We start from the raw sequence: 21,536 nt of genomic DNA, 5'->3' as shown, positions 1-21,536 counted from the left end.
ATTGTTCTTTTCGCCCAAGGATTAGTTTGTTCACACATTATCAAAGCAGTCATCCCTCAGCCTTCACAGTGCATTTTGGGATGTGAAACGGTGTCTTCTCAGATCTGGGAACCCTTTGATCATCTTATACTGTCTCCTACAAAAATAGGAAACTATCAAGGTGGTTGTCACTCAGATGAACTCTGGGAATTCCAGGTGATTTCACTGGGCAAAATGCTCACAAGCTAAGATTAGATAACATAAACATTATTGAGAAATAATGTAGTTATTAATAAAGGAATCAGCTTGTGAATTTAGATGCCTGGATTCTATTTGTAGGCATTCTGGTCGCATGGCTAACTGTGCTTTGGCCATATATCTTTGATTTATTCAGTCTTTTAATTACAAAGTAGGGAGTGTAGGCTAATATTAATGACTATAGTTAGACTCTTTAAGGATATAGATGAATTATTGTCATCCTTATTACCACCATTTGATGAAATCTGCCAAGTTATATTGCTGCTCTATTGTTAAAATATATTCTGATTCCTGTCATATTATTTAAAGATACTTTAAGTCATTCATTCGAGAGGGAGAGAAGAGAGCAAGAGTGTTTCCATCTGCTGGTTCACTCCCGAGTGCTCAGGAGCCAGAAATTGAATCCTGGTCTCCTCTGTGGGATACAGGATCCAATCACCTGAGCCATCCCCATCGCCTCACGGTGTCTGCATTGGCAGGAAGCTGGAGGCAGGAGCCAGAGCTGGGCATTGAACCCAGGCACTCCCACAGGGGACTCTGTGTCTTAAGCAGAACCTTAACCGCAAGGCTGAATGCCTGCCCCTGTATTTGGATTCTAACTTAAAAAAATTCTTTAACCTCATTCACTGCTGCTTTTCTGGTACAATAACTTTATCTGGTGCAGAAATTATTGCATTAGGGTCCTCGGCATCCTCCTGTCTTACATCTTCACCTGTGGTCAACCTTTAATTGCTTCTCTACGAATTTTCATTTAAGTTATACATGTTTCATGGATTTCATATACACAGATTTGGGAACATAGTGATACCTCCCCCCTTACCCTCCCTCCCGCCCAAGCTGTAACCCTTCTTCCTCCTCCCTCTCCCATTCCCACTTTTAATTTTTACAGAGATCTACTTTCAGTTAGGAATCAGATCATGCCACCTGTGCTGTAGCTTCCCACAGCATTCTGAGTAAAAGCCAAGATGCTGACAACATCTTATCCATAGAGCCCTTCTCCTGGCCTCTGCTGATTGCTACAGCTGTCACACCTCTTCTTCAGGTGTCAGGTTCTTTTTGGTTGTTGTTTTAAAGATTTATTATTTTATTTATTTGAAAGTGTTACGGAGAGAGGTAGAGGCAGAGAGAGAGAGGCCTTCCATCTGCTGCTTCACTCCCCAGATGGCCACAACAGCCGGAGCTGTGTCCATCCAAAGCCAGGAGCCAGGAGCTTCCTCTGGGTCTCCCACATGGGTCAGGAGCCCAAGGACTTGGACCATCTTCTACTGATTTTCCAGGCCATAGCAGAGAGCTGGGTTGGAAGAGGAGCAGCCGGGACTAGAACCAGCACCATATGGGGTGCTGACACTGCAGGCCAGGGCTTTAACCCACTGCACCACAACACCAGCCCTCCCCCACCCCACCTTTTTTTTTTAAAGATTTATTATTTTATTTATTTGAAAGACAGAGTTACAGAGAGAGGTAGAGACAGAGAGATAGAGAGAGAGAGAGCAAGAGGTGTCAGGTTCTATCAGCCTTGGGCCTTTGCATCTACCCTCTCCTCTGCTTGAAATTCTCTTCTTACCTTGGCTTATCCTCTCAGCTTTTTTGGAGATTTTTTTTTTTTGAATTCTCATCTTTTTAAACATTACAGTCCTGTACACCCCACACTCCATTTCCGCCTGGCTGATTATTCTCTTGATAGTACTTACCACTTTCATCCTATAAATGTGACCACTTGTTTATTCTCTTTCCATAGAAGTATTTAGTATCTACTAGGACAGTAACTAGGTACCCCCAAAAGTCTAAGATGTACCTCCAAAGTAATTATGGACCACCAAAGTCTAAGATACTACCTAGCACATTGTAGGTTCTGAGTACATATTTGTTGAAGAAAATAGTGGAAGGATGAGTGAACATATGAACAATGAATAGAATATAGGTGGCACTTTATAGAGTATTATGTTCAAACCTTCCAAATAAGGCTAGTAAGGAGTTTAACAGCTTGATTTGGGAGCTAATAAGAAACAAGCTGAAAATTTAAGTCAGTTTCAAAATTACACTCAACTTGTAGCTGTCTGGCTTCAAAGTTCATGTATTTTCTCTACTTGCCGTATGTTTTCACTGAGATAATATATGATAGGTAGCCTGAAAAAGATAAAGTATTATCCTGAATGCAAAATAATATGCAGTTAAGTACAAGGATCCTGTCTTCTGGGGAATTGAAAAATAAGCCAAGATAATTTATTTTTTTAAAAAAAGTTCGTCCTGGGGCGGCGCTGTGGCTCCCTTGGTTAATCTTCCACCTGCGGTGCCAGCATCCCATATGGGCCCCGGGTTCTAGTCCTGGTTGCTCTTTTTCCAGTCCAGCTCTCTGCTGTGGTCCGGGAGTGCAGTGGAGGATGGCCCAAGTGCTTGGGCCCTGCACCCGCATGGGAGACCAGGAGAAACAACTGGTTCCTGGCTTCGGATCAGCACAGCGTCGGCCGTAGCGGCCACTTGGGGGATGGACCAAATAGACCTTTCTCTCTGTCTCTCTCACAGTCTAACTCTGCCTGTCAAATAAAAAAAAAAAAGTTCGTCCTTTATGTAAAATTGGACACATCACTATCCAAGTCCATAAAATGCATATAAAATTACCAAATGTAATTTTCTACTAGCCTGGCTGTGGAGCCCTTTTAACTCCTTTTTCTTGCTTCTTTGTGACATGTCTCAACTTTGGTTGCAAAGGAAAAGTGAGCAAGAAGAGTGGTAAAGTTTTTTTTTTTTTTTTTTTTTTTGACAGGCAGAGTGGACAGTGAGAGAGAGAGACAGAGAGAAAGGTCTTCCTTTGCCATTGGTTCACCCTCCAATGGCCGCCATGGCCGGCGCACTGCGCTGATCCAATGGCAGGAACCAGGTGCTTCTCCTGGTCTCCCATGGGGTGCAGGGCCCAAGCACCTGGGCCATCCTCCACTGCACTCCCTGGCCATAGCAGAGAGCTGGCCTGGAAGAGGGGCAACCGGGACAGAATCCGGCGCCCCGACCGGGACTAGAACCTGGTGTGCCGGCGCCGCTAGGCGGAGGATTAGCCTAGTGAGCCGCGGCGCCGGCCAAGGTAAAGTTTTAAAGTGTTAAAGTTTATATACTGAAGCATCTTTAGACCATTTCCTGTGGAATCCACACTGGACATACACTTTCCATGGACAGTTATAAATATAACTTTTTCCCTTATGTGTTTCAGAAAGACTCTAAGTTTGAATCTGGCAAAGGGCAGGGCAATAATGACTTTTAGGGTACAAGATGATATAATTCAGTGTATTCCAGACTTACCTTACTCACTTACTGCTTTCACGATTCTTTTGCTTAATTGCATTCAAACCATATTATTGTTTACTTAACACTTAAATTTTTAAAAAAGATTTACTTATTTGTTTGAAAGTCAGAGTTACAGAGAAGGAGAGAGAAACACACACACACACACAGAGATGTTCCATTCACTGGTTCACTCTTCAGATGACTGCATCGTATGGGGCTGGGCCAGGCTGAAGCCAGGAGCCAAGAGCTTCCAGAAGGCCTCCCACATGGATGGTAGGGACCCAAACACTTGGACCATCTTTTGCCGCTTTTGCCAGGCCATCAGCTGGGAGCTGGATGAGAGTAGAGAAATTGGACTCGAACTGGTGCCCATATGGGAAGCTGGTGTCGCAGGTGGTAGCTTAACCTATTTTACCACAATGCCAGCCCCTTAAATTTAATTTAACAGTTAAATTTAAACACACATATAATTTATCTAAGCAGTGACATTATGGATTCATGATGCCAGTCATTGTTTCTCTAATACATATTCATAAATTAGTACATATGACATAATAAATAAAAATCAATTTTTTAAAGATTTATTCATCGATTTGAAAGTCAGAGTTACATAGAGAGAGAAGGAAGTGGGGGTGGGTTCTCTATCTGCTGGTTCACTCCCCAGTTGGCCACAATGGCTGGAGCTGGGCTGATCCGAAGCCAGGAGTCAGGAGCTTCCTCCTGGTCTCCCACGTGGATACAGGGGCCCAAGGACCTGGGCCTTCTTCTACTGCTTTCCCAGGCCATAGCAGAGAGCTGGAAGTGGAGCAGTCAGGACTCGAACCGGCACCCATATGGGATGCCTGCATTGCAGGCAGCGACTTTACCTGCTACACCACAGTGCCGGCCCTAAAATCTTAAATTTTATAAAGCCTATCCACTTACCAGTGGAAGTGGTTTAGTTTTTCACACATGAGGTATGCATTTCATACTAGAATAGAATACATTAATGTTCTAAGAATCATCGAGAAAATCCACATAATTAAAATGCTTGCAAGATGCTCTGTGTGCCACACAGCCATAAGGTCCAGGTGAACAAATACATATTTTGGTTGCATACCAAAATGCTTGAGGACTAAAAAGAAAGTTTCTGCTAAAGCAAAATATTTCTTTCAAAAATTTAGGCCTGGTATACAAGAAGAATTCTGAAAATGTATCAAATATTAAGTTTTGATTATTATATTTCTAAGGAAAAATGTTAGCCTTCAAAAACAACTGTCTTCAAGGAACGGCAGCCTTCCTGCCCCAGTGCTTTCCATCTGGTCCTTTGTTTGGTTATGCTGGGAACAACTGACCTTTCATTATTGTTACATAGGAATCTGCATTCTCCATAGGACTGTGAACTTTCAAAATCTTCCTTGCCTTAAGTGTTTCTCATGCATTTGTTGCTATTAAATGTGCTCCTTGATATTTGGCTTTCAAATCACTCCTATTTCTGACCTGTCAGATTCTTTTTATTTCAGTTTCCTGCTTTGCTAACTGATCTGTGCATTCATTATCTTCTCATTTCTTAATCCTCCTTTGTTTCTGATGTGACCGACTTGTCAATCATAAGCCCAGGGTAAAATTGGCCTTTGAATTTCATGTTTCTGATTCTGTGTTGTCAGCATTGCCCGAGGAAAACCATACTGCTTGGTTCCAAAACAAATTGAAACCCTTTTTCGGTTTCTTCTTTCCACACAGAATAGCAATCTTTTCACCCAATCAATATCAGATTCTTTACAGTCACTGTCAATATTTTCCCCTCTTGTGAGAATTATAGATGACCCTATGCTTCCATGAAGATCCTAAATAACAACTATGACAAAATATAAGCAGGTGAGTGATATCATCAGGGAACTGGGATTGAGATACAATAATTCACTCTTCTTGGATTATGGTCAGCTAGGATTAGACTTAAGCTAAGTCTCACACAAGATGAAAGTATAAAGTCTATGAGACATTAGAGGAGCTAAGCAGGAGAGTTCCAAAATTATGAATAAAAAGAAGGACCCCAGAGTGATAAGGTGAGCACTACAATCCAATTCCATGTGGCAAGTAAGGCAGGAAAAACCACTGAGCTATAACCACAAGGCACTTCACCCTTCGATTTGCAGCTCCTATCATCACATGTATGGTTTGAAATTCTCAACCCGTGAATGCAACTTGAAATGGCTGAAGAATGTAGCGACCTTCAGGCCTGAGAGAAGTGGTTATGAATCAAGAAAAATCTATGGGGACCTTCTGGCAATGTTCTATTTCCTGAGCTGAGAGGTGATTGTTCTCTCTAAACTATTATTTACATGATACATTTAAAAATTGTAAGTGCTATATCTCACAATGAAAAAGGTGACCTGGAATTCATTCTTGTAGACATAGGACAAAGTCTTTTATTTGGAGACTATTCAAAGGAAGTGATGTTAATGGGAAGAAGTTTTAGTGAAGCTGAAAAGTAAATAAAATAGGTATACAAACAATTGAACATATACAGTACATTTTTAATGTTTATTTTAATGTATGAAGGAGAGAGAGAGAGAGAGAGAAAGAGAGAGAGAATGAATCTTCTACCTGCTGGCCCACCTCTAAATGTCCACAATAGCTAGAGCAAGGCCAGGGCCAAGCTCAAACAGGAACCTGGAACTTTATCTGGGTCTCCCATGTGGGCGACAGAAGCCCCAGCACCTGTTCCCCAGGGTGCACCGACAGGAAGCTAGATTGGAAGCTGAGGAGCTGGGATCACAGCTGGCACTCTGACACGGTGTGTGGGTGTCCCCTGTGGCAGTTTAACCCTATGTGCAACAAAGCCTACCCCAATTATCTTACTTTTGTGGGGAAGAACTGTCTTACCAAATAGTTTAAAGGATTAAATAAAGGCATATTAGGGTCAAGTAACCAAAGATGAGGGCTAAACTATGTATGACTGGTAATTTTTTTTAAGTGGGAAAGAAAAATTTCTGTTAAGAAGAGGAATTTTAGAATGCATGATTAAAGGAGACTAGAGGGTTACCTACTCAGATATCTAAGGATACTAACCCCATGGTCATCATCAACTTTTTCTCTGTCTTCTATAATACAAGTAAAATTGAAATAAAACACTTTCATGAATTCTCATTATTATTTCCAAACAGATTGCAGATATGATGAAAGTCTTATTTAGAAATTTTGAATGTGCTCCAAGGGGCGAGAAATGTTTCAGACGATTTTAGCACCAAGGGGCTTACATGGAAAAGATAAAAATGCAAGGTAGGTACAAACATAATGGCTGATTTTACTACTGCTGATTTTGTCTTTCAGCTCCTTAATGTACAACTATGCAACTAAGTCCTTTATTACAGTATATCAGAATTAAGTAAGATGCTTATTCTCACTGGACACCTTGCTAACTGTATTTTTAAACAAATAAGCAGAAATATATATGAAACATATACTAGTGGGAGACTGAAAATTAAATAAGCATGTAAATAAGCATGTAAAGCAAAAAATAAAAAGGACTAAAATAAGAATAAAAAATTCAGTCCATCATCCCAACTTTGACATTAGCTCCAACTTTAGACTTAGAGTCTATGGATATGATATCTTCATGTGAAAGATCATGATTCCAGGAGGCTGGGCGAGTTCAGTCAATTTTCAGATAGAACTGTATTAACCCTGGAGAGTTTGTGTGTGTTGTGCCTTGTGAGCCTTCGGAGGGACTGCCTTATTGGTTTTTGATGTGAAAAGGATGATGCAGTGTGTATTCGATGTTGTAGCAGGTCACTAATATCACTTCAAATAGAATAGATACATGTTTATTGGCTTATGACATGTTTATTGGCGAACGGCTTTGGATAAGATTTCAACTGAGAAAAATTTAAACACTTAAAAAAGCAATAGACTGGCTAATCTCAAGGGTTCCCAATATTAATAATTTCTTAGAAAATATGCGAAGAAAGATTTTTCAACTTTTAAAGCCCAAGAGTATTGCTGAGTCCTAGAGCATTCGTCTTGTGTAGGATGGAACTCAGAGTTGGATGAGTTTAAAATGCCTGCGTGTGCTTTCATTTTCTGTGGGAAAAACTTCAGCCACATGTATGTTTGTCTATTATTTCTTCTAAGCTTCTTATGAAACATAATAAGCAAGTTCTAGATATCAACACTATGTAATCATTGATTTGGAATCCTAAGAAATGTTCTGACAGTTTGCTCAAGTAAAATGTGAAGCATTTCTTAGAATGACAGCAAGACCTAAATAATTTAACACATTATATTTGTTTTGTTCAATGTTGTTTTTTAGGGAGAACGTTGTTTCTATTCTGTTTGTTCTCATTTGATTTTGAAACCTAATCTCCCACAGTCTCTTCATCTCCTTCCATTCGTCTTTCATTTCTTTGTCCTTCTTTGGTAACTGCAGCCCAACCTCTTGCTAAAATTAACTTACTGAATTGAGAGGATGGTGCTGTAGGTACCTCCATCCCCACACGTTCCCAGATCACAATACTCATGAGGTCATCCTGCCACTGACCAATCACATGGTCCAACTGGAGAGCTGCACACAAGCTGAATTCGTGTTGCTCAGCCCCAACTTGCATCTGTAGGATTCCTTATCTTTAATCCATCAGGAGTTTAAAAATTAAGTGATAGCTTCCTGTATTCCTTCCTCTGTGCTTTGCAAATAAATACTCCTTTTCTTCCTGGAGTCCAGTGTCCTTGACTGGCTAAGTGAGTGCCAGGCACGTGTGCCCAGGTCTTGGGTTCCACAACAGTTTTTCAATTTTATAGTAGTGATCATTTGTGAATTTTTGAATATACAAAAGCACTTAAATTTTGAATACAATATAGAACTGCAGATTGTATCCTGTAGGAAGGAATAAAGGCAGAGTCAGAAGACAGAAAAAAGAATTTGAGGAATAACTTCAATATAAAGGACTATTTGTGGAAGTGTTGTACACCTTCTTTAAAAAAAATACTTGTATATCAGCCAGAGCTAAGGTATACTCCTGGTTCTGAAAACACATTATATTCATATTAACATTTCTACAGATTTTTGTATATCTGTTGCTGTGGATTCATTCTGAGAGGAGGAGTGTGGTGGGTGCAAGAGGCGCAGAGTCACCACACAGACCCCGGGAGTCGGGTGAAAGCGGGCCAGAGGCGAGCAGCCCACAGACTCTTTTATTTCAGTTGGTACAGCGGCTTAAATAGCCAAGGCAGCCAATCTGGTCAAGGGGCTGTTTATGTCCTAACCAATCACAGCCTGTTGCCAGGCAGTATCCAAAGCCATCCAATCACAGTCTGTTGCCAGACAGGCTCCATTGCCAGGTGGTTTCCCAGGGGATTTCCCAGGGGGTTTCCGAGCCACTCCTGAGTAACTGAAGCTTGCTTGCCAGTGGCCATCTTGGCATGGCCTTCTCATTCCCCTCATATATCTAGTTACAGCTATAATTTACCTATATCTATCATCATCATCCATCATCTATCAAAAATCTCTATCATCCATCCACCCAGAGACAACTACACACATATGCATGTCTGCAGGCATTCTTTTTTATAGATTTATTTATTTGAAAGTCAGAGTTACACAGAGAAGGAGAGGCAGACAGAGAGAGAGAGAGGGAGAGGTCTTCCATCCTCTGGTTAACTCCCCAATTAGCCACAATGGTCGGAGCTGCGCCGACCCGAAGCCAGGAGCCCAGAACTTCTTCCTGGTCTCCCACATGGGTGCAGGGGCCCAAGGACTTGTGCCACCTTTTACTGCTTTCCCAGGCCATAGCAGGGAGCGGGATTGGAAGTGGAGCAGCCGGGACTCGAACCAGTAACCATATGGGACGCTGGCACGGCAGGCAGGGCATTACCTGCTACGCCACAGCACTGGGCCCTGCAGGCATTCTTAAGGGCACACATTTTCCAATTTTTCAAATAGTTACACAGCTACCAACTCACAGAGTGAAAGAAAAGGAAAGGACCTGTCAAAGCAGACTTTATTCAGGAACAGCAGGATATGTACAGAGGCCACTACACTGGGACTTTTCCATGTGGGAGAGACACTGGCCTCAACTCTGTACCGCATGAGCAGTTGGATATTTACAGCAATGGAGCAAAGTGTGTGGGGGTGCGGGGGGAGGAAGGCTGTTGTTGGAAAATTACTAAGAAAGAAGAGGAGTGAGGGATTTTCTGGCTAAACTGACCTATCGGTATTTTCACTTAAAAATGCCACATTAATCAGACATCATGCGGGGAATGGTGGAGGATGAACTTTAACAGACATCAGGGCCACCTGGTATTGGGGGGTGGGACTCTTGCTAGGACTGGATTTTTAAAGCAAGAGCCTGGGAGAAAGTTTGGTCGGGCAGGGCAGAGACCCTTGGTCAGCTCACGCCGCGCTCTAACAAGACAGCAGTGACAATGAGCGCAGCTTTGGAAGGGGAGTTGGACGTGTAGTCTGTGAGACGTATCTGGAAGGAACAGCCTAACCTTGAGTCCTGTGAGGAGCGTCAAAGGCTTGGAAGGAAGGAGTGGAGCTGTCTTTTTTAAAACAAATGCTCTTTGCTTCCTGTGTACTAATCTGATAGACCTCCTTCTTGCTGGGTCCCAGTGTGAAGTTTAGCCGCTTGAAGTTGGGATAAGGTGTGCAAGGCAGCGTTCGCTGGACTTGGAGATCTCGGATGACTCACCCCAGCCCCTGAGACAGGGCTTAAAGAGCCTGTTCTTTGTTTTGGGTTTTCCAGCTCCCAGCATAGACACTTTATTGTGCGTCAGGGGTACTTGGAGTGACCTTTCAATGGTCCCTGTACTTTCCCTGCCTTTTGACCATTTTACTATTGAAAATGCTTTCAGTGTTGTTATTGAACACTTTGGTTTACAAACCTTTCAGTAATTGTGGCAACATTCAGGGAAGCCTTTTATCCTTGAATTTCTATTTTTCCCAAGAAGTCTAAAAAGTATTTAAAAAAAACCACAAATATCAGGGCTGGCATTGTAATGCGGCAGGTTAAGCAACTTCCTGCGATGCCAACATCCCATATGGGCACTGGTTCAAGCGCTGCTCCTCTTCCAATCCAGCTCCCTGCTGATGTGCCTGGGAAAGCAGCAGAAGATGGCCCAAGTCCTTGGGACCCTGTACCCATGTGGGAGACCCAGATGGAGTTCCTGGCTCCTGGCTTTGGCCTGGCCCAGCCCTGGCTGTTGTGGCCATTTGGAGAGTGAACCAGGGGATGGAAGATTCTCTCTCTCTCTCTCTCTCTCTCTCTCTTTCCTTGTGTCTCTGCAACTCTGCCTTTCAAATAAATAAATCTTTTCAAAAATAAAACAAATACCTCAAAGGCCCACATCTATAGAGAATTGTCCAGCCCAGAAGTGCTATTCAAAGAATTTTGGACATTGAAATCCTTAGGGCCGGTGCCGCGGCTCAATAGGCTAATCCTCTGCCTGCGGTGCCGGCACCCGGGGTTCTAGTCCCTGTCGGGGAGCCAGATTCTGTCCCGGTTGCTCCTCTTCCAGTCCAGCTCTCTGCTGTGGCCTGGGAGTGCAGTGGAGGATGGCCCAGGTCCTTGGGCCCTGCACCCCATGGGAGACCAGGAGGAAGCACTTGGCTCCTGGCCTTGGATCGGCGCAATGCGCCGGCCTTCCCGGCCATATAGGGGGTGAACCAATGGAAGGAAGACCTTTCTCTCTCTGTCTCTCTCTCTCACTGTCTAACTCTGCCTGTCAAAAAAAATCCTTAATAAGAATTTTTAAGTAGCAGAACATATGTGGAGGTTCACAACTGGCACTTCTACTAAAATAAGGGTGGTTGGTTTTTCCTTCAACTATGTTAGGAAACACTATTCCCATGCATAAATACAAAGGTACAAAACAGGGACAATATATGATTTCATATAAAATGACTTAATTGTCAAGTAAATTTCTTTAAAAAGTCCTTTTAATTAAACTGAAGCATGGGAGTTACTGAAAATCAGGAACATCAATACACAGAGGAATGAACTGAATATAACTGAGAAAGTCGGAGGAAACAATGAGAGTTTTAATTTTTCCAAAAGATGTGTCTGGTGGTTGCCAGCCTGTCAGCTGGGACATTTGTTTTCCTCCATAGCTGTGCAGAAGAGAGGCCACTATGTTCCTAACCAACTGAGGGGAACAAGATGGGCATTTCCCACACTGCTCTAAACTTCCTGGACAGGCTCTAGTGAAAACAAATTCAGAGTCATCCTCAAGAATGTTTTTATTGCAACTCTCCTGTTTGTTGTTCTTTAAATGTTAACACTTTTCTTTAAGCTCTTCTTCACACAGTGATGGACAGCTAGCGATAATTATGAGTAGCAGGTTTTTGTTTTTAATCCTGGTTAATTAACTGGGAAAGCTTTGCAGAGATTGCATTTAAAAAATCCTTTTATTCAGACAGACATAAGTGCTCTGTTGGGACACACAAAGCAATAAATGAATAGCATCTGGACTGGAAAAGCACTTCATTTATGTATTTATCTATTTATTCAGGATGAATCTTGTAGGCACTTCATTATTTGGGTCTTTCATTATTATTTCACCTTTTAAATTTCAACAACTTTGCAGGAGCAGTACAACAATGTTTTACAGCATGATTGCTATTATTGCATTTCTACTGGTGAAGCCAAACAACTGAATTGTCAACACTGTTTGAAAGGCAACCTGACTAACTAAAACAGTACAAGCTTCGGAAATGACTCACCTCTGCTTAGATCTGGGGTCTTCTCCTTAGGGATCAAGCAATCCGGACCAGTTACTTAATCTCTCTGAACTTGGGCATTCTTACTAGAATACTGAGATGAGAAATAATGTATTTTTAGGGCTTGGATATATCAGGCAGATTATGAGAAAAAAGCAGATAACACGCTCAAGCAATAATGTCCATGTCCCATTTGAAATACCTGAGTTTAAATTCTGGCTCCATTTCTGATTTCACAAGATCTTGGGTTCCAGACACCTGGATTGAATTTCCAGCCCTGGAGGTTTTTGGCATTTGACACTTGAGCAGTGAACCAGTGAATGGGAACTCTTTCTCCCTCTGTCTACTTGTCTGTTTCTCTTTGACTCTCTTCCTCTATCTCTCAAATTAAAAACAATAATTTTAGGTTGCATATGGGAGGGGCTGTCTTTAGAACTGTGATCAGGGGAGTCATCGAGGGATGGTGAGACAGGCAGAGTCTAGGAGCATCAGGAAGCTGCTAGCAAGGTAGGCCCATAAAGACCAGGCTGTGTAAGATGGTAGTAGGCAGAATTGGCAGACTTTGGGGGATAATGCAGTTTCTGCTAAATCTTGATGAGGCAGACAGGGAGCTAAGGAATGAATAATCTCCCCTCTTTAAATTATACTTTGTTCTCCAGTTGGTGCCTCCTACTGACTGAATGCAACAGCACACGGGTGCATTAAAAAGGCCTAAATGAATAGTGTCCTGAGGCTCACATGACAGCAGAGAGAGCTGGACGGGGAGTGAACTTAACAGTGACACAAATTGAGAATTGGCACCACACTATGGCATATATTAAATATTTGCTCTGTAGCAGATGGCATGTGTTAAATAGTTGCTTTGTAGCAGGAAAAAAACAAAGTAATCCCCTAACCCCTATGTCTGGCTGTGGTGTCAACTTTCTCCAAACCTTTAATACTTCTCTCTCTCTATCTCTTTCTTTCTTTTACTGTGCCTTTCAAATAAATGAATAAGTAAATAAATAAATCTTATTTAAAAAAAGACAATATACTTATGAAGAGATTTATTTAGGCTTCCATGGTTTTGGAAGTTCATAGTCCAAGACTAATTGGATTCCAGTGCTTAGCCCAAAAGCTAAGGGCATAGGATGGCAATGGTAGAGCAGATGTGGAGGACGGGCCATGCAGTGAGCCAGGAAACAGAGTGTCTAGACCCAGTGAGGCTTTTGTAACTCAGCCTCTCATAAGGGCTGCCTTCCAAGGGTGTGTCCAGAGTTAAACAAGGACCTCCTACTCAGTGGTCCCTAACTGAGTCCGGTCTCCACCCTTCTAGCACCTCCAACACAACATTGGGGTTTAAACTTAAGTATGAATTTGGGAGACAAATCCTGTTCAGATCCTAGCGAGCAGTGAGCATCCTCAGTATTTGTTCCAGAGGAAGACTTCCTCTGTCTGCCCAGGCTGCTCCTTAGATAAATACACGTGGAAAGAGTGCCCGCCACAAAAGACAGTCAAGGCCTCACTGAGAAAGAAGATATGTCAACGTGCAAGAGACTCATGGAGAAGTGAATCTCCATAGACAATTTACATGGCGTGTGGTCAAGCATAAATGCATGAAACCTGCAATGGTGTGGCACTTTGACATGAATGTGTGTTGTAAATCATAATTCCCACTATAAACCTGGTCTGTGTAGACATTGTTATCAACCCAGGATTTGGGAAAGGCTATTCTCTAAAACAATTTGGTTTTGTTCTTCTGGGAGTTAGATGTCTGTATTAAAGGTGCAAAGAGAAAGCCTTTTATATATAAAAAGGACTGGCAGGCTGGATGAAATCACTGATTCTTTATCAACTGACTGTATCTGTCATGCTACAGGAGAAGGAAATGTCCAAGACATGTTCTGGGAGCAAATTCTGTAACTTCACTGCTTTGAACCCACATCCCAGCACAGTTTTCTGGGGACCTTTGACCCCACATCCAAGTTCAGTTTTCTGAAGAGTGAATTAGATTCACATGATGTTTCTGAGCTTGCCTCAATTTGGTCTTCCAGCTGAGGCTGATGGTGTAGTCTAAATTGGTGGAGACCCCAGTCAAGCTTTGTCACGCCAGACCTTTAAGAACAGGCACTCAGAATGTTAAAGGAATCCAGGACGAATCACTGAGTGAACTCCGAAGAGGAGAATCCTAAAATGCTGGTTTATGAAACAGTTAGTTTAATTGCAGAATTACCTATTGTTGGGCTGCTCATTTGGTAGTCAATATCTCCTTTGGCTACAACACTGATTTAAAAAAATGGAGTACCTGGAGTAGGCATTTGGCTTCTCAGTTAGGCCATAAATTGGGATGCCTGCATGAGGGCCTTGGTTAGGGTCATGGCTCCACTCCCAATTCTAGCTTCCCGATAGCCCTGGGAGGCAGAAGGTGATGGCTCAGGCAGTCAAGGTCTTGCCACCTATATGAGAAATTTGGGTTGAGTTTCTAGATCTTGACATGGGCTTGGCTGAGCTCTAGCTATTGGAGAACATTTGAGAAGTGAATCAGTGAATAGGAGCCCTGTCTTTCTGTCTCTCTTTTTGTGTCTGTCAACAAAAACTTTTAGAAAATTGAGTTATCTGCAAACTCTTAAAAATAAAGAGAAAGCTCATAGAGAATGAAGCAATGGTTTCTTTAAACACAAACACACACACACACACAATGCTGTAGCATACAGAGCCTACATTATTAGATAGTAAACTTTGAGGCCACTCTTTTAGATAGATCTGGTTACTTTTTCACTAGATGATAATTGCCATCTCTCTGTGCTGTGGTTTGAATGTGTTCATCAAATTGCATGTTGGAGACTTAACTCCCAAAGTCATGTATTAATAGTACCTGGGGTTTGATTGGTTCATGAAGAGTCTATCCTCATGAATGGATTAACTCATTTATGGATTAAGGGGTTATCAGATTAATAGTTATTGGAAGTCACTTGGTTGGAAAACTGAGCTGTCTTTGGTACACTTACTTTGTCTTAGTACATGATACCTTCTGCCATGAGATGGGGTACCCAGAGGGCTGATCCAAGCAGATCTGGTGCCAGGCTCTTGGACTTCCTGGTCTCTAGAACTCCAAGCTCAATCCACCTCTCCTCTTTTATCGTCTCAGGAATGAATAGGTGATGGCATCAGAAACTGGATGATGTCGCCTAAACACTGAGGTGTGATGTCACTTGCTATTTCCCGTGATTGTGTGCTTTTCTTAGTTAACCTGAGTACAAGAAACTGCTTTCCTGGTTTGGCTTGCCAACCTAGACTCTCTAGGAATCTGAGTTTGGACGCCCTGCTTTACCCTGTTGGCATCTGATTCTGAAAGGCAGTCAGAGGTACTACCGTCAGCAGGAGCCTTTACCCTGGTCCGTGTAATTGGAATTGGGCCAAGCCTTGACCTCCTGCTAGAAGGTGAAAGGAGTCCCTGTTGATTCAATCTTCCAGCGGTGACAGGTAAACTCTGTCTCAGCTTTAGAGAGGGCATAACTGGATCTACAGTTTTGTTGAAGAAATTAAAGTTTATATTCTTAGTTTTTCATTATTTTGTAAAGGACACATACGTTTTCACAAGTTCACTGTTGGCATTTTAATGATAATCTTAAGACTCCTTCTGACTTTATTGATTCTTATATGTCTTATCCATCCACATTTCTCCACACTTTTGATGTAATGAGAGCCATGATTCTATCAGTAACATTCTGGTGCCTTCACAGAGTGAGTGGGATGTTTGGGGATGCAGCCTCGTCCAGCTCCAATAGCTGTCCACCCACATCACATCTGCCATTGGCCCTGAGCCAGTGAGCCAATCCAGGCATATCAGATCAATTCTGTTATCCTCAGTTCATGAAATGCTTGTCCATATCAAAGTGCTTGTTATAACCTCCCACTGACATGTAGGTGGTATTCAACTAATCATGTGTTTCGTTCAGAATTTAAATTTAAACTAGAACAGTAGGTACAATAATTTAGAGATGAAGGCAACGTATTTTCATCAGAGTTGCAAGTATGAGGCAAAAAAAAAAAAAAAAAAAGCTTATTGTTATGACTGCATTATGCCAGTATGGTGAATCTTAAAAGTCCTAAATAAAATAAGATAACAAAATTAGGGAGCTTGTGGGTTAAATAGTTAAGGTTTAATTCAAAATCAAGTATATTTCTTTTTTAAACCAAATTGTACAAACCCACAAGTTTGAAGGGTTATTATTGAAGCCCATGTGCAAATGGTGTCAAAACCAACTCTCATGACCAGAAGGTGGCAGCAGTGAGATGGGAGTAGGGAGTGTGTTGACTGACACACCTTGATTTCAGAAAGGGTTGGAGTAATTTGGACAGAGTAAATCTAGGCCTCTAACCATGATTTGTGCTTTGGTTTGAATATGATACAACCCCTTAACTTAGACAAGACTTAAGTCACACATTGCTGATCCTAACAAGGTGGGAACTTAATCAATTATGATATTGGACATGGGTCTAGTGGAGGTTCTTAAGTCACTGGGGATATGCCCTTGGAAGGCAGTTCTTGGAGAGGTTTGTCATGAGAGCTTAAATTTGAATCTACTCTCACTCTTTCCCTCTGCTCCCTGCTCACTGGCTGACCATGTGATCTTTCCTCTACACAACTCTTACTGTCTCTTGCCTTGTGAAGCTCTGTACCCACATTGGGGCTGCCACAAGAACATTCTCACCAGAGGCCAAAGCAGAGGTTCAGCCAAACGTGGACTATGAACAACCAAACCCATGAGCTGAAATAAACCTTTTTCCTTTGTAAGTTGGCTGTCTCAGGTATTTCAATATAGTAATGAAAAAAGCAAACAAATATGGTTTGGATGCCAATGAAGGCCTATAACAAGGGCATTTTGTGTGCTAAACCAAAAGTATAAAGATTCATTAGTGGATCCCAGAGTCAGAGGTTAGGGAGGATAGTGCACTAAATAATTCTGTTCATATGGTATATGGTTGACTGCTGAATTTCAAAGCCCTACATCAAGACTGTTAGCTTTTAAATAGCAAAAACCTTTATTTTGGATATTTGAAGGGCTGGAATATGATTCATAATTAACAAATAATTTTAAATAATCTTTCCTGAAAATTGCGGCCATGAGTTATCATTTAAAAAATCTAAATATGTCAAAATGTTCAAGGTAAAAAACTGTTAGCATCTTACTGATTTGTATGGGAAGAAAGCTATCAATATAATAATATGTAGTGTTTAGGAGAAGAAAACAAACTGTTGGCGTATTTTTCTCAACAGCACCAACATGGGAAAATTAAGCTCGTATCATAGGAAAAAATTCAGGTTCCTGAATGTCAACATAATTCATGTTGTCATAGAAAGCTACTATCTACCTGTCCATCTAAAACCAGTTGCTTGAAGAGGGTTTCTGAAGTTGAAACTCAAAGTGGAAGTAATTTCTGCATCATCAAGGGTAAGGACTGGAATTAAACAAGAAATAAGCAAGAGCTAGGCTGACTGTAGGAGACCAGCGTGGATGGTAAGAACCACCGAAGGCCGGCACACACCCTCCTGGGGACCTGATCAGCCCTTCTAACCGCAGACTGAGGGACCCAGACTTCTCAGGCTTCTCACGAGAGCGTTCCCAGCCCACCCTGTGCTCACCTGACTCCGAGGGTGAGCTCACAAAGAGGCTCTGAGCTCACCTGACCCCAAGGCTGAGCTCACAAAGAGGCTCTGAGCTCACCGGACCCCAAGGCTGAGCTGGCCACGAGGCTCTGAGCTCACCTGACCCCGAGGCTGAGCTGGCCACGAGGCTCCGGGCTGGCGTGCTGGAGCCCGCTCGCCCACTTCCCCGTCGGCCCTGCGTGCAGAGGGACCACCTGTGCAGATGCCCTGAGCCCCTGCCCTCGAGGAGGTACTCTGGGAGCCTGGGGTGGCTGGTTTTGCCAGGTGTGCTGTGTGAATTGGAATGCATGACTTACCTACTGGATAGTCAGATCCTTAATGGAACCAGCGCCGCCTCGGTGGTTAAAAGTCACATCCAGGATTTTTGAGACCCTGCGTGGGCCTTCAGGCAGTAGCCACCTGCAAAAGACGCGTGGCCTAGAGATGCGCTAAGATCGGCTCTGGTCTGGGCTAGCCAATACCCACCTAGAGTCAAGCAGTAGCCGCCTCCCGCAAGCCTTGGTGAGGCCGGCTCTGGGAAGGCTGAAACGGGCCTCCAGAATCAAACAAGCACCTTAAATTCGAGGCTGGCTGTCAAAAGGGATACGTAATTATGCGGGGCGGGAATTCCACCACCTAGTAAGTATTGCAGAGACATGCATGCGGGAAGGTTAGGTGGTATTTGGGGAAAAAGTGAGTCCAAGTACTAATCGAACTGGCCACAGACCTTGGTGGAAAAAGCCCCAAATACAAGACAAAATGAGTAAGATCTGCGAAAAAATTAAAAATTAGAATAAAAAAGAGGAAAAATAATTACATATTAAAAGCCCTTGACATATAGTAGAACTGATTACTCATGAAAAACTTCCTAAAAGTAATAAAGGGACCAGTGTTACAATCCACTTGCAATCTCTGGTGACAGTGGCACTGATCCTAGCAAGGGGAACCCCAAAACAGGTCCCTACAATATTGTGTAAAACTATTGCAGATACTGATGTGGATCACTCAAAAGGAAAAGAGCCAGCTAGATGAATAGAGAAAAATAGAAATAACCTGTTCTCAAGAAATAACCCATTCCCTAGAGAACAAGGAACCTAAATTCAGTTACCGGGGAACAACTAACAAGGAGGTTAGGACTCAAAGAACAAGGGATCCCAAAGTCAGTATAGAAGCAAGAGAATGTATGTGTGTTGAACTTCAAAAATACAGGCAAGATTTTGCACAAAGAAAATGCAAGTTATATAAAGATACTCCAATAGCAACACAAACATTTCAAGGTAGCAAAGGGTTTCCTAAGAAGACAAATTGTTTATAAAACAATTATTGATTTTCTTTCTCCTATATCACATAGTGTAGTTCTTTTCCACAGCAGGTAGAACACATGCTTGACTGTAGACCCTGGAGCTGTTAAATTGTGACTTTGGAATGCGTATTTTAGTGCTATCATTGCATTTGCCTGAGTTAGCCTCGCATGGTGATGCTGTTTTAGGTGTGGGGTTCAATTAACTTCAACTCAGTTCAGTTGTATAGTAACAGCTCTAACAGACACTCGCATGTATATTTTGAGGACATCGTTGTCTTCACTTTACAAATGAAGATGCTAAATTCACTGAAGTTAAGCTAGAAGTAAAAAGACATTTTCCGTACACGCTTTCCGTCGGGTCAGGAAGAGCCAAGCCTTGCTTATTGGCATTTTCATTTCTGAAGCCCTGACAGACACCACTAATTGTTCTTGGTACCTTTTCCCACTAATCCAGTTCTGTCCTCAGCACAGTAATTTAGGCCAAAACTTCCAAATAATTAGTTATGTAATTCCAGTCAAAAACTCTTGGTCAGTTCTGTCCGTCAATATTCTGTCTTCGTTTCTTTAATACGTGATAAATAATAACTCTTATCACAAGTCTACAATCAAAACCCAGGTAAGGATTGAAAATCATATGAAATTTATCTCCTAGAATTTTCAGAGGGAAAGGAAGGGAATACATTAGTGACTGAAAGAAACACATTCTACTCTGAAGTGCTACTTACATAAGAAAATGTTAAAAATAAATTTATTCCACTGAGTGGTATCAGAGGGCTAGAAGGCAGGACCTTGTATGTGTATTTAAAGAAGAAAAACAAACCAAAGAGATTAAACTGTTCAGTGAGAGAGAGAGAGAGAGAAAGAGGAAGGAGATATGATGTGAAAGAGCACTTTGAGAATTAAGACATTTTTGCTGCCTTTCCAGTCCTCATGGAAACCTATTGAATTTTTTCTTTTTTTTAAGATGTATTACTTTTGAAAGGCAGAGTTACAGAGAGAGGTAGAGAGAGAGTAGGCTTCGGGAGTCCTTCCCGGGAGCACGGTGCTCCATGCCCTCTCAGCCACCTACGTGGGCAGGGCAGGCAGGCTCCCCACCAGGTACAGGATCACCCACATCTCCCCCTCTGTTTCAGGACAAGTGTGACCCTGCTTAGCACGGTACAGCGACGAACCGCAACCCGCAGTGAGCTTGGGGTTAAATTGGAGCGTGTCTAGCAAGGGGATTAAGGGCCGAAAGGAAAAAGAAGGGCAAAGGGAAAAAAGGCTGGGCCCACCCTGTTCTGATTGGCAGGTGGGCACGCAGGTGTGGTCACACAGGGAGGATGGTGAAGTGGTCTTCCAGCTCACAAACCTAATTCTATATACCTGCCTACATCATTCCCCCCTTTAGAGACTCTATTCCCTTAATCCTAAGGGATACTGAAGGGCTAGAATCGTCGTATCTTCTATAGCTGCTTCCTGGTGTAATGTATGAGGGGCGTGGTGCAGGCCCTGCCTATCCCGGGTCTGGAAGACTCTGCCTATTCATCTAACAGATTCACCTTGTAAGCTGGAGCAGTGTCAGTCACTGCCAATGTCTGTGTCCCCTGCATGGTCAGTTACTCCCAGAAATTGTTGAGTTCTGAAACATATACGTTTGTTAATTAGGATGAGCAAAACTGGAACAAGACCGTTTGTAAGTGGAGTGCCCCTTCAAGATCAAAAGAATCTATCTTACAGACTCCCAGGTAGTGGCTGGTGATAGATTATAAGCCCATTCACTTGAGCATAGAGGATTACAATAAAAGAACACATTAGAAGTTTTATTGTCAACAACAGCTCCCAGAGAGACTCAAAGGAGGCAGGTACAGCACATCTGCCGTAAGGTGTGGTCGTCTTGATGTGATGAAAGAAAAAGCTTTACTTACCTTTTTGCTTTTGAAGAAGTACTTGAGGTCTCTGACTGGCTTACGGGAATAGTCAGGTGTGTCTTTTGCGTTCACCTGGGAAGACTTAGGAGGTAGCGGTTCAACCCTAATTTCACGGAGGTAGTCGTGCTCAGTAGCGCCTGGTAAGGTCCCTGCCATTTAAGCGCTAAGTGATCTGAAGAGGATCTTTGTTGTTCAGGGAAAGACACTGAAGTTGGTTTGTTGGAGGCTTGTTGGGGTCTAGGGTTTGACATTGCCGCCGGTATCCGTACAGGCTGTGGAGCGGTCTCTGGAAAGACACCAGCAAAACCTCTCCCCATTGTTACGCGGGGATCAGGCCCCTTCCACTGTTGGGTGGTTGGGTCCCTCTATGGAACCAGAGGCAACTGGGTTGGGCCTGTGTCTCACTGCTGGCGGCTTTCCAGGGGGTGAGGCTTGTAAAAATTTAAGGTGAAAAGAACAAAGTTAACGCACTTATGGTGGGGGGGG

General features: G+C 42.6%; 1 long non-coding RNA gene across 2 annotated transcripts; it reads right to left on the bottom strand.

The window, feature by feature from the left end:
• Positions 1-7,884: 7,884 nt before the first annotated feature.
• Positions 7,885-21,173, bottom strand: LOC149124823 (uncharacterized). Of its 2 annotated transcripts, XR_016212504.1 has the most exons (4): positions 21,048-21,173; positions 18,155-18,275; positions 12,212-12,302; positions 7,885-8,365 (listed from the first exon to the last, which is right to left on the bottom strand). It is a non-coding gene; the product is annotated as an uncharacterized LOC149124823 (long non-coding RNA). The 2 variants fall into 2 exon arrangements; XR_016212503.1 differs by lacking the exon at positions 21,048-21,173 and having other exon boundaries at positions 18,155-18,504.
• Positions 21,174-21,536: the final 363 nt, after the last annotated feature.

This window comes from Oryctolagus cuniculus, chromosome 8, assembly GCF_051225735.1.
Source record: "Oryctolagus cuniculus isolate XC-2025 breed Fujian yellow rabbit chromosome 8, ASM5122573v1, whole genome shotgun sequence".
NCBI lineage: Eukaryota > Metazoa > Chordata > Mammalia > Lagomorpha > Leporidae > Oryctolagus > Oryctolagus cuniculus.
The sequence above is the reverse complement of the archived record's forward strand: the minus strand, read 5'-3'. Positions and strand labels throughout refer to the sequence as shown.